Consider the following 12,671-nt stretch of genomic DNA (forward strand, 5'->3'; position numbering starts at 1 on the left):
TAAAAAAGTTGAAATAAGACATCACTAGTAGATCTGAAGCACACACAAAAAAGGTTAAAGGTAGTCCTCCAGGGAGAGGTTAAAGGTAGTCCTCCAGGGAGAGGTTAAAGGTAGTCCTCCAGGGAGAGGTTAAAGGTAGTCCTCCAGGGAGAGGTTAAAGGTAGTCCTCCAGGGAGAGGTTAAAGGTAGTCCTCCAGGGAGAGGTTAAAGGTAGTCCTCCAGGGAGAGGTTAAAGGTAGTGTCCTCCAGGGAGAGGTTAAAGGTAGTGTCCTCCAGGGAGAGGTTAAAGGTAGTGTCCTCCAGGGAGAGGTTAAAGGTAGTGTCCTCCAGGGAGAGGTTAAAAGTAGTCCTCCAGGGAGAGGTTAAAGGTAGTCCTCCAGGGAGAGGTTAAAGGTAGTCCTCCAGGGAGAGGTTAAAGGTAGTGTCCTCCAGGGAGAGGTTAAAGGTAGTCCTCCAGGGAGAGGTTAAAGGTAGTCCTCCAGGGAGAGGTTAAAGGTAGTCCTCCAGGGAGAGGTTAAAGGTAGTCCTCCAGGGAGAGGTTAAAGGTAGTCCTCCAGGGAGAGGTTAAAGGTAGTCCTCCAGGGAGAGGTTAAAGGTAGTCCTCCAGGGAGAGGTTAAAGGTAGTGTCCTCCAGGGAGAGGTTAAAGGTAGTGTCCTCCAGGGAGAGGTTAAAGGTAGTCCTCCAGGGAGAGGTTAAAGGTAGTGTCCTCCAGGGAGAGGTTAAAGGTAGTGTCCTCCAGGGAGAGGTTAAAGGTAGTGTCCTTCAGGGAGAGGTTAAAGGTAGTGTCCTCCAGGGAGAGGTTAAAGGTAGTGTCCTCCAGGGAGAGGTTAAAGGTAGTGTCCTCCAGGGAGAGGTTAAAGGTAGTGTCCTCCAGGGAGAGGTTAAAGGTAGTCCTTCAGGGAGAGGTTAAAGGTAGTGTCCTCCAGGGAGAGGTTAAAGGTAGTGTCCTCCAGGGAGAGGTTAAAGGTAGTGTCCTCCAGGGAGAGGTTAAAGGTAGTGTCCTCCAGGGAGAGGTTAAAGGTAGTGTCCTCCAGGGAGAGGTTAAAGGTAGTGTCCTCCAGGGAGAGGTTAAAGGTAGTGTCCTCCAGGGAGAGGTTAAAGGTAGTGTCCTCCAGGGAGAGGTTAAAGGTAGTGTCCTCCAGGGAGAGGTTAAAGGTAGTGTCCTCCAGGGAGAGGTTAAAGGTAGTCCTCCAGGGAGAGGTTAAAGGTAGTCCTCCAGGGAGAGGTTAAAGGTAGTCCTCCAGGGAGAGGTTAAAGGTAGTGTCCTCCAGGGAGAGGTTAAAGGTAGTGTCCTCCAGGGAGAGGTTAAAGGTAGTCCTCCAGGGAGAGGTTAAAGGTAGTCCTCCAGGGAGAGGTTAAAGGTAGTGTCCTCCAGGGAGAGGTTAAAGGTAGTCCTCCAGGGAGAAGTTAAAGGTAGTGTCCTCCAGGGAGAGGTTAAAGGTAGTCCTCCAGGGAGAGGTTAAAGGTAGTGTCCTCCAGGGAGAGGTTAAAGGTAGTGTCCTCCAGGGAGAGGTTAAAGGTGGTGTCCTCCAGGGAGAAGTTAAAGGTAGTCCTCCAGGGAGAGGTTAAAGGTAGTGTCCTCCAGGGAGAGGTTAAAGGTAGTCCTCCAGGGAGAGGGAAAATGACATCAGATAAAAATTCTGATCTACACGAAGAAATAAAGAGCCAAAATTTTTTTAAGTGAGTAAATATAAAATACTCTTTTTATTAATTTAAAAATCTCTTGAAAATATATTTTACTGCTTAAAGCAAAAGAAATAATAACTTGGCATCCCAAGGTTTATAATGTGTGGAAGTAAAGTGTATTAAAGCCATAGTACAAAGGCCAAGAGGGACAAAGTGAAAGGATACGTTGTAAGATTTTTTTTTTTTTTTTTTTGAGACGGAATTTCGCTCTTGTTACCCAGGCTGGAGTGCAATGGCGCGATCTCAGCTCACTGCAACCTCCGCCTCCTGGGTTCAGGCAATTCTCCTGCCTCAGCCTCCCGAGTAGCTGGGATTACAGGCACGCACCACCATGCCCAGCTAAGTTTTTGTATTTTTAGTAGAGACGGGGTTTCACCATGTTGACCAGGATGGTCTCGATCTCTTGACCTCGTGATCCACCCGCCTCGGCCTCCCAAAGTGCTGGGATTACAGGCTTGAGCCACCGCGCCCGGCCAACGTTGTAAGATTTTTATACTACACATGAAGTTGTATAATTTATTTGAAGGTAGACTGTGGAAAGCTAGCGAATATCTATAAACTGTACAAAAAGCTCTAGAAGTAAAAATGTAAACAACAGCGTGGTCACACAAGCAACGAGGGAGATAAAGTAGAATGATACAAACCATTCAGTAAATTCAAAAGCAGCCAGAAAAAGCAGAAAAATAACCCATTTACAGATTTAAAGTCGTATTGATAATCATAGCCTACTTAGCAAAGCTCTGTTGGGATGAAAAGGAAAAGGCATTCTGACCCTCCACGTCACAAACTGGACTGTGGAGATGGTGGCTCAGAAGACAAACAAGGGGCTGGAGCACCTTGTCAAAGCAGAGAAATACCTGAAAACCTGTTTTTAATGGAAGCCAAATTATGACAGTGCTGCTTCTGAATATGGAAAATATATTTAAAATAACAATAACATTAAATGTAAATAAAATTTTCAATTAGAAGGAAGAGATAGCCTGATTGACTAAAAAAGTAAGACACAAGTGTATGTTGCTTGTGGAAACCCACGTTAAATGTAAAGTGAAAAACATTAAAACTAGCCTGGGCACAGTGGTTCACCCTGTAATCCCAGCACTTTGGGAGGCCAAGGCTCTAGAGGATCTCTTGAGGCCAGGAGTTCAAGACCACCCTGGTCAAAATAGCATGACCCTATCTTCAAGAAAAAGAAAACTAAAAGTGTGGCAAAAGATATACTATGTTTAAACCAATCAAAATAAAATGTTAACTATAAGTGACAGAATATATATTTTGAAAGGTCTAAAAGATTGTATACACACTCCCAGTGATTATCTCTGGGTTACAGATATAAGTAACTTTCGTTTTTTGTTTTCTTAAGTGTACTGTTCTTTGTCTTCCAATTATTCCGTCATAAGTTTATGGGGATTGGAGGAGCGTTTGTTTTTAAATAGAGATGAGGTCTCACAATGTTGCTCTCAAACTCCTGGATAAAGTGATCCTCCCATTTTGGCCTCCCAAATTATCGGGATTACAGGTATGAGCCACTGTGCCCAGCCTGTTGTGTTTAGTATCAGAAAAATAAATGCTTTTAAAACAGAAGAATATTTTCTGAGAATATACTAAGCTGTCACTGCTATGTCATAATTGCTCTTTAGAGTAATGAAGGCAAAAGATCCCTCTCTTTATTTCATTTATTTAATGGATATTTATTGTGTGCCTATGTGCCAGGTGCTAGGTGCTAGAAACACAATGGTAAGCAAAAAGATAAAGTCATTGCCTCCTATAGCTTACAGTTTAGAGGGAGAATCAGACGTGGGGAAGCCATATAACCCCACTAGTGAATTTTCTTTTTTTTTTTTTTTTTTTGAGATGGAGTTTCACTGTTGTTACCCAGACTGGAATGCAATGGCATGATCTCGGCTCATCGCAACCTCCGCCTCCTGGGTTCAAGCAATTCTCCTGCCTCAGCCTCCCGAGTAGCTGGGACTATAGGCACACACCACCATGCCCAGCTAATTTTTGTATTTTTAGTAGAGACGGGGTTTCACCTTGTTGACCAGAATGGTCTCCATCTCTTGACCTTGTGATCCACCCGCCTTGGCCTCCCAAAGTGCTGGGATTAGAGGCGTGAGCCACCACGCCCGGCTGAATTTTCATTTTTAAACTGTGATGGGGACTAGAAAGGAGAAGGATATGGTATAGTGGGAGCATATAACAGGGACGTGACCAAGACTGGGGTAACAGGGCAGTATCCCAGAAGTCACTTCTGATCTGAGATCCAAAGGAAGAGGGATGGGAGGAAGCAAACTAGGACCATCTAAATCCTTCCCAGAGGTTTTTCTAGCTGGAGTTGACAAAAAAGAACTCTCTTCTCTGGGAAGAGAGAAGCTGTATCTTCTGCTACATGGAGGAAGCCCATTTTTTACTTGATAGAAGGAAATCAACCCATAAAAAGAAGCTAAAGACTACTGGGCTTTTTAAAAGACTTTTTTTTTTTTTACTATTTTAGTTTTTATTAATAAAATAGAAACCCCCAGCACTTTGGGAGGCCGAGGTGGGCGGATCACAAGGTCAAGAGATCAAGACCATCCTGACCAACATGGTGAAACCCCATCTCTAAAAAAAAAAATAAATTAAATTAAATAAAATAGAAACCCAAACTCAGACAACTGCTTTATTCTTGCATCTAATCTGACCATATATGGGAGTAGCAATTCTTTATAAAAGGACTTAGGTGAGAATTATCAATATAACAGTTCCATCAAAAACTCTAGGTTGGGTATCTTAAAAAGAGCAAATTAAATATGAGAAAGCATAGAAATCTCTCCCTCAAACAAAGGGGGCCTCCTTTACTAGTCTTTAATATAGCTCATTTGCAATCATATGAAAATCCATCAGGATCAATCATGTTGCATAATCCCTAAAGGATAAAACTGAGGGAACTGATGGTTCATTTTCACAGCTTCATTGTAAAGTCCAAGGTCAAAAGGTTGGTTATCTTCTTTAAACTGGACATAAGATGTACCCATGATGGTCATCTTGGCAGTTACTTTTCCAACCACTTCCATAATTCCAGATATTTCTTCATCAAGGGGTTCCATCAACTCAATGGTTCCATATTTTCCTTCCTCATCTGAAAGAATAAACGTTTTTCTGGTGGGATGAATCTTTTCCAGCTTCCCTATGAAGCAGACAGGCTTGTCGATGAACTGAGTCAGCTGCCGGTGTTGAGGCGCAACCTGGGCGCCTCCATCATGTCCACCGCGATTATATGGTCCAAGACTGCGGTGGGTGGGAAACCCACAGATGACTGAACTAAAAGACTTTTTTAAGAGTAGTTATAGGTTCACAGCAAAAGTGAGAGGAAGGTACAGAGATATCCCATATGCCCACACCTGCCTCTGCACATACATAGCCTCTCTCATTCTCAACATTCCCCACCAGAATGTACAAAATGGTACATTTGTTACAATAGCACCCAGAATCCTTAGTTTACATTAGGGTTCACTCTAGTATTGTACATTCTATGGGTATGGACAATCATATAAGGACATGTATCCATGATTATAATATCGTATAGAGTAGTTTCCCTGCCCTAAAAATCTTTTGTGATGTGCCTATTCAACTCCCCAAACCCCAACCCCTAGCAACCACTGATCATTTTATTGTCTTTATAGCTTTGCCTTTATAGAGTGTCATATAGTTGGAATCAGACAGATGCAGACTTTTTAGATTAGCTTTTTTCACTTTGTAATATATATCTGGAGTTCCTCCATGTCTTTTCATAGCTTAGCTTGATGGCTCATTTCTTTCTAATGCTGAATAATATTCCATTGTATAGATTAACCCATTCACCTACTGAAGGACATCTTGGTTGCTTCCAAGTTTTGACAATTATGAATAAAGATGCCATAAACATCCATGTGCTGGTTTTTGTGTAGATATAAATTTTCAACTTCATTGGGTACATACCAAGAAATGTGATTGCTGAATCATGGGTAAGATATATTTAGTTTTAGAAGAAACTGCAGAACTGTCTTCCAAAGTGGCTGTACCTATCAGTAAGGAAGGAGAGTTGCTGCTTCTCCACATCTCTACAGCATTTGGTGTTGTCAATTGTGGTGTTCACGTCGAGGTCGCCACCTAAAATGTTGATCACGACCTGCGGGGGTCTGTACTGCAAACCCTGACTCCATAGCGGATGAATAAAATACACTGTCATACCAGACTACAGTGGGCTAAGGAGGTCGTCAGCTGCTCTCAGAAGACAATTGCAGCTACCCGACCCCTTACTAGCTATTCTGCCTTGCATTTATTCAGTATAGATTTAATGACAAAGGTTGTAAGTCAACACGCTTGTGGATAATTATCATGATTAAACGAGTGGTTTTACAAATGATAAACCCTTTCGGTTCCAAGGCCTAGAGCAAACACCACTAATGGGTATCCCCCTTCACCTCCCCCTGAGAGAATCATCCAGCACAAAGTTTACATGAGTAAACAAGCAGTTAAATAGAGAATAAAGTTAAAGGAATGTGGGATAAACAGACTTAACTGGTGAAGCTTCTGTTATGCCTAATCTTCACCCTATGACCTAATGCTCTAACGTAAGGACTGGCTGCCTTCAGCCTGTGCTATTGAAAGCTTTTGGCCTTCCAGAAGGTTGAGACTATAATCTTACAACTTTCCCTAATATTTCTCTTAATATTTTGCCTACCACCCTGAGTGAATCTCAACATTTCCCCCTCTTCGGTTATTGATATCAGGCTCTGTCGTGTGATTGCCACTGATGCATTCAGCCATGTGTCTGTCAGGCAAGGTGGTCATTGCTCTTAGTCGGGCTTTGCATCCTTGAATGAACAAATAACAGAAGACTGTGATATAGCTGGCCTAGAGTTAGAACCTGTACAATGCCATTTGATAAAGAGACAAAACTGTTTCCATTCTCCTCACAATGACTGCTAGCCATGGCCTCTGTAAACTGCCAAGTTTACTTTGCAGAATGCAGAGAGGGAAAGCTGCATACCTTCTCTTATCTGTAACTGCCAGAATTGCTGGCCTTTGTTTACTGGTACTGACCAGAGTAAGCACCCCCAGATAATTCCATCCTGGCGCCAAGCAACTAAAAAATTATGTGGACCCCACACCTGCCCAAATAATGTATAAACTAATGTTTATCTTAACTTCTGTAAACCTCTTAAGTGGCAATTGGAATGACAAAAGTCCCCTGGCCCTTGGAATGTCCCGAGTCCCCTCACCCTCGTCTTAGCCTAGGAGGTGATTGACAGCTTTCATTCCCATCTCCACTCTTCACTCCCACTCCCAAGGTGGTTTTGCGGGTATAAAAAGGTCTTGTCACCCTTCTTTCTCTGCCATGGGTTGGAGAGATGTGAGTCCTCCATGGTCGCCGCAATAAACCCCGCAATTTGGCATACTTTTTCCTGGTGCTGACTTTCTATGCTCGGTCCCATACAACAAGACTATTATGAGAACAATTAGCAGCATTATTTTCCAGTCAAAGAGTGACTCCCAGGAGCACGGTCTAACCAGAGGAGATGATCTTGCGCACCTTGCCATATGACTGTTTGTTGGCTGTGTAGATCCACAGTGTGAAGGGATTCTAAAATTTTAGTTACGTCTGCGGTTAAATGGTCTTGAAAAATTCTCTACACGTGTTGTTTCACCTCATCCCAGCTATGTACCGACTCAGTAACAGATGTTACAGCAGTGCTGGCAGTTGCCAGGATGACTCTGGCTGAGACTATACAGGCTTTAAGTGTAACGATGAACCTTTTGTGTCTGACCTGAAGTGTTACTTGACATCTCAGTTTACTGTATGCCATTAATGAGGAACTTTATTGGGGGCAAGTTAATTTTTTAGCTAAACAGTCGCGTTGTTAGAAGCTGTGAAGGGGGTGTTAGTTTAAGTTACAGGGCAGAAAAATGTGGATTCAGAAGATGTGCTCAGTAGAGTGTAGCAGGTACAGGTTGCAGGCAAAGTGAGAATTAAAAAGAAACAAATCCTAAGCAGGGTTCGCTTAGCCTTCTGAGTTGTCTTCTTCAGCATTCCTCAGGTGATGTCCAGGCTTGTGTCATCCTGTGGGGTCTTTCCTAGGCTGGCTCAAGTTTTTTCTACTTTCCATCTTTTGATGAGGATACGGTCTCTTGGCAGGTGCTGGTGTACTGGAAATTCCAGAAGTGATGCATGTGCTAAGAGATCTTTTATTATCTTTGTAAAAGAGCAGGTTAGTGCTTTTTCAAAAACCTGTTGTACTTTATCTTAATGTCTAGTTTACAGAAAAACCAGGTGATACTTCTTTAACTTTTAACCAATATGTTTACACACAGAATTCCTTTTGTAATTAAGATTTTAAAACTTGGTTAGACCTTCAAAACAAAATTCATACAACCTATTTGCATAAATTCCTTTCTATAACATTTTTCACGGCTTTCACCGACAAACTCAGACATGCCTTAACTTTCTTTGTTTTAGAAACTTCCTTACTAAAGGTACATTCTTATAGCTTTAACTTTCTTTATCTTTCTTTCTCTACTTCCTACTCTATCTTCTCTGCCTTGCTTTCTGTGCTTCTCTTTCTTTCTTTGCCTCCTGTCTCTCTTTTTTTACACTATCTCTTTCATTAGTCTCACTTGCTGTATCTCTCGTTGATCTCTGTCTGTTCTAGTCTTTTTTCTTACTTATTCTTTCTTTCTATTTTTCTCTCTAATCTTTCTGCTTCTGCCTGTCTTGGTCAAGCAGTGATGTCATCACTTGTAACTCTGCTTGTTCATTGCCATAAGCTAATGGGCCAGGCAGTGGGCTGTGGGCTGGAGATTAGACTTCATTAAAGCTGTTTCAAGGCTTTGTAGTAGATAAACTGAGTAAGCCGTCACTTACTGTATTTATGGGCTGAGTGGAACAAGTTGTTAAGGCCAGCATCACAGCTTTAATCTCAGCTCTCTGACTGCTAGTAAACTTAGATTGGGTGATTGAACTATGTGGTCTCTACCAGACTGCAGCTTTTCCTTGTTTACCTGATCTATCAATAAATAGTATTAAAGCATTAGGTATGGAGAAGTGCTGTATTGCTTTGAATTACTCTTAAAGGAATCTTGATATTAGGATCGTAACCTAGCAACTAACTGTAAATTCATTAGGATGGCAAGCTGAAATTAGTAACATGAAACTGAAAAGGAAATCTGAAAATATCTCTTGAAGCAGAGACTTAAATAATATACCTTAACCATGTGCTTAAAGCCACAGACAGAATAGCTTAAATCTTGCAATTGAGTTTTCAGGCTAAAATTATGGACCTTAACTTGCAAACAGTTCTGAAAACAGTGGCTTACTAGCAGGGCAAAGACTATCTTTAGTCAGTGAGGCAAGACAGTCCTTTATGCGTATGTTTCTACTACACGTACATACGAATTTCTTTCAATTTCTGAGAATGGACACAACATTTTTACTTCTTAATTCAACATATACTATTTAATTTGGTTTAAAGTTCTGTTTTAAAGGGTAATGTGTGGTTTTACATGCTTTGTTTTTAATTGCTTTTTAACTGATTTGTGGGCCTTCTGTCATTTCTCCCCTTTCAGAGGTTACTGTTTCACTTAACTTGGATTTTAAAAGAGGCACATTAAGGGTAAGAGAGAAGTAACAATGGCCATTATCAGAATTTTAAACTTAACTTGAATTTTAGCAGAGAATAACAATTTGGGATGTTGCTTGTATACAAAGAACACAAGAAATTTCACTGTGGGACATCGGCGGAGCCAGAGTCAGTGGTGCTGTCCAGGATGGCAGCCGCTTCCGCTGCTTCCTCCCGCCACCACCCCGCCTGGGCAGAGCCTGTCGTCTGCATCACCTCCAGCTTTTTCTGCTGCTGAGCTTCCCCCACCCCCACCCCACCCCCACTGTCGCCCACGCCCACTTTTTTTCCCTTTTCTTTTGCCGGTTTGGCTGCAGGGACAGTCCTTGCTTGCCCTGCTCCTTCTTCCTGCCCTGGGCTGCGACGGGGCGGGCCTTTCTGCCCGCGACCTCCTGCCCCTACTTAGCTGCTATCTCTGGTGCGCCGGGCTTGGCCCCTAGCTGGGCAGGTTGACTTCCTGGGAGCATTTGCTGGCACCGAGTCTTTTCTGAAGCTGCTCGCTGCCCGGGCCCAGGCAATAGCTGCCGGCTTGGGCAGAGCTTTCCTGCCTGAGCCTCTAATTCCTTTTTTCTTACCGTTGTGTAAACATACACCTGATTGCCTTGCTGATCGTCCATTCCTGGGCAGACTAAGAGTTCCTACTCTGATGCTGCTTGCTTAAGACAAGGACCTATAGCTGTAGCGTCTTTGTCTTTTTTCCTATTCATTGGAGGAGACGGCTCAGGGAGAATTTCTGTCTCCTCTGTGACACTTTTACTCGTTAATGGTGGCACTGAGAGAGAAAGAGCCGGTAAGGTAGATGAGGGTTCCCCCTCCTCCCCCTTTTTAGGTAATGTTAGAGATGTTACTGGGACCTATTGCCTTTGTGCATGATTTTTCCTCACTTGTTCCCAGAGCTTTACATCCTGGCAGAGAGCACACTGGGCCTGGTGGCTCATGCCTGTAATCCTAGCACTTTGGGAGGCCGAGGCAGGCAGATCACCTGAGATCAGGAGTTCAAGACCAGCCTGGTCAACATGGTAAAACCTTGTCTCTACAAAAAAATACAAAAACTAGCTGGGCGTGGTGGTGGGCACCTGTAGTCCCAGCTACTTGGGAGGGTGAGGCAGGAGAATCACTTGAACCAGGAAGGCAGAGGTTGCAGTGAGCCAAGATGGCACCAATGCACTCCAGCCTGGGCAACAGAGTGAGACTTCAACTCAAAAAAGCAAATAAATAAAAGGAAAAAAGAAACTAAAGCCCAGATAAGTCAAATATATTACCCAAAGGGGCCCAGCAGAGGAGTGACAACCCAGCTTAGAAACTCCGCCTCACTGTAAGGAGTGAGATTATCTGCCCTCCCATTTCCTCTGAATTGCCATCTCTAGATGGCTCTGAACCTTTCCTCTGCCCTCCCTCTCCCACATCCAGCCACTCTGCTCATGGAGAAAGGCACATCAGAGCTCACTTCTGGTATCTCAGCCCCATACTGGACCTGTGTAGCTCCTATTCTGTGTGGGATGCTCTCCTCTTCTCCCTCAGATCTAATGTGGAAACCCTCCTACACCACCTGGATCCTGACACCCCACATGGGCTGCCTGGTCCCACCTTACCCCATGGCCTGTAGACCCAATTGTGAGGGAAGGGACGAGGAAGAACCCGCACTGTGCTTTTACTCAGCCTTGCTCTCGTGATTGACAAAGTTGAGGAACTTGTATTGGCCATATGCTTGTTCAAGTATCCAGCCTAGCTTTTCTTGTGGTGTCTTTTTCTTATTGAGTTGTAGGAGGGATTTTCTTTGTTTTTTTGGTTCTGTTTTTGTTTTGTTTAGAGACAGAGTCTTGCTCTGTCACCCAGGCTGGAGTGCAGTGGCGTGATCTCAGCTCACTGCAACCTCCACCTCCCGGGTTCAAGCAATTCTCCTGCCTCAGCCTCCTGAGTAGCTGGGACTTCAGGTGCACACTGCCAAGCCTGGCTGATGTTTTTTGTATTTTAGTAGAGATAGGGTTTCACTGTGTTGCCTAGGCTGGTCTCAAACTCCTGAGTTCAATCAATGCGTCCACCTCGGCCTCCCAAAGTGCTAGGATTACAGACGTGAGCCACCGTACCCAGCAGAGTTTTTTTACACATTCTAAATATAAGCCCTCTTTCAAATGCGTGTATCTCAGATATATACAAATATTTTTTCCTCTCTATGGGTTGAATTTTCTCTCTCCTAAGGATGTCTTTTCAATGCAGTACAATCCATCTTTTTCTCTATAAGTAAAGCTTTTGTTTCTTGATTAAGAAAAGTGCTTCCTATTTCAGTCTTGGAGTTACTCTCTTTTGTTGTCTTCTAGAACTCTATCGTTTTATGCTTCACATTTAGATAATCTATCAGGAACTGATTTTTGCGTATCTTAAGAAAGAGAGTCAGGCCGGTTGCCGTGGCTCACATCTGTAATCCTAGCACTATGGGAGGCCAAGGTGGGCAGATCACGAGGGCAAGAGATCAAGACCATCCTGGCCAACATAGTGAAACCCCGTCTCTATTAAAATATAAAAATTAGCTGGGAGTGGTGGTGTGCATCTATAGTCCCAGCTACTCAGGAGGCTGAGGCAGGAGAATTGCTTGAACCCCGGAGGCAGAGGTTGCAGTGAGCTGAGATAATGCCACTGCACTCCAGCCTGGTGTCTGGCGACAGAGTGAGACTCTGTCTCAAAAAGAAAAAAAAAAAGAGTCATGATTCATTTCTTTATGGATACCCAACTAGGTCAGCATCATACACTGAGAAACCGCCTTTACCCAATGTTCTACATGCCTTCTTCATCATAAATCATGTGTCCTGGCCGGTCGCGGTGGCTCAAGCCTGTAATCCCAGCACTTTGGGAGGCCGAGGCGGGTGAATCACCAGGTCAAGAGATCGAGACCATCCTGTCAACATGGTGAAACCTTGTCTCTACTGAAAATACAAAAAATTAGCTGGGCATGGTGGTCCCAGCTACTCAGGAGGCTGAGGCAGGAGAATTGCCTGAACCCAGGAGGCGGAGGTTGCAGTGAGTCGAGGTCACGCCATTGCACTCCAGCCTGGGTAACAAGGGTGAAACTCCGTCTCAAAAAAAAATTAAAAAATAAAAATCATGTGTCCTTGTGGATATCATCTGTTTCTGGACTTCCTATTCTTTCCATTTTTCTGTTTGTTTTTCCTTGTGCCAAAATCCCACTATCTTTATTTCTGTACATTTATACTATTTTGATTTCTGGTAGTGTACATTCTCTTTGTTTTTCTTCAAGATTGCCTTGGTGAATGTCCATCTTTTGTGGTTCCATATGAATTTTTGAATCAGCTTATCCATTTTTGCAAAAAATTTTCTGGGGTTATGATTGAAAT

General features: G+C 43.3%; 1 pseudogene; it reads right to left on the reverse strand.

Annotated features, from left to right (window-relative positions):
• Window positions 1-4,568: 4,568 nt before the first annotated feature.
• LOC100385601 (replication protein A 14 kDa subunit pseudogene) lies at window positions 4,569-5,865 on the reverse strand (annotated as a pseudogene).
• Window positions 5,866-12,671: the final 6,806 nt, after the last annotated feature.

This window comes from Callithrix jacchus, chromosome 11 (assembly GCF_049354715.1).
Source record: "Callithrix jacchus isolate 240 chromosome 11, calJac240_pri, whole genome shotgun sequence".
NCBI classification, from domain to species: Eukaryota; Metazoa; Chordata; class Mammalia; order Primates; family Cebidae; genus Callithrix; species Callithrix jacchus.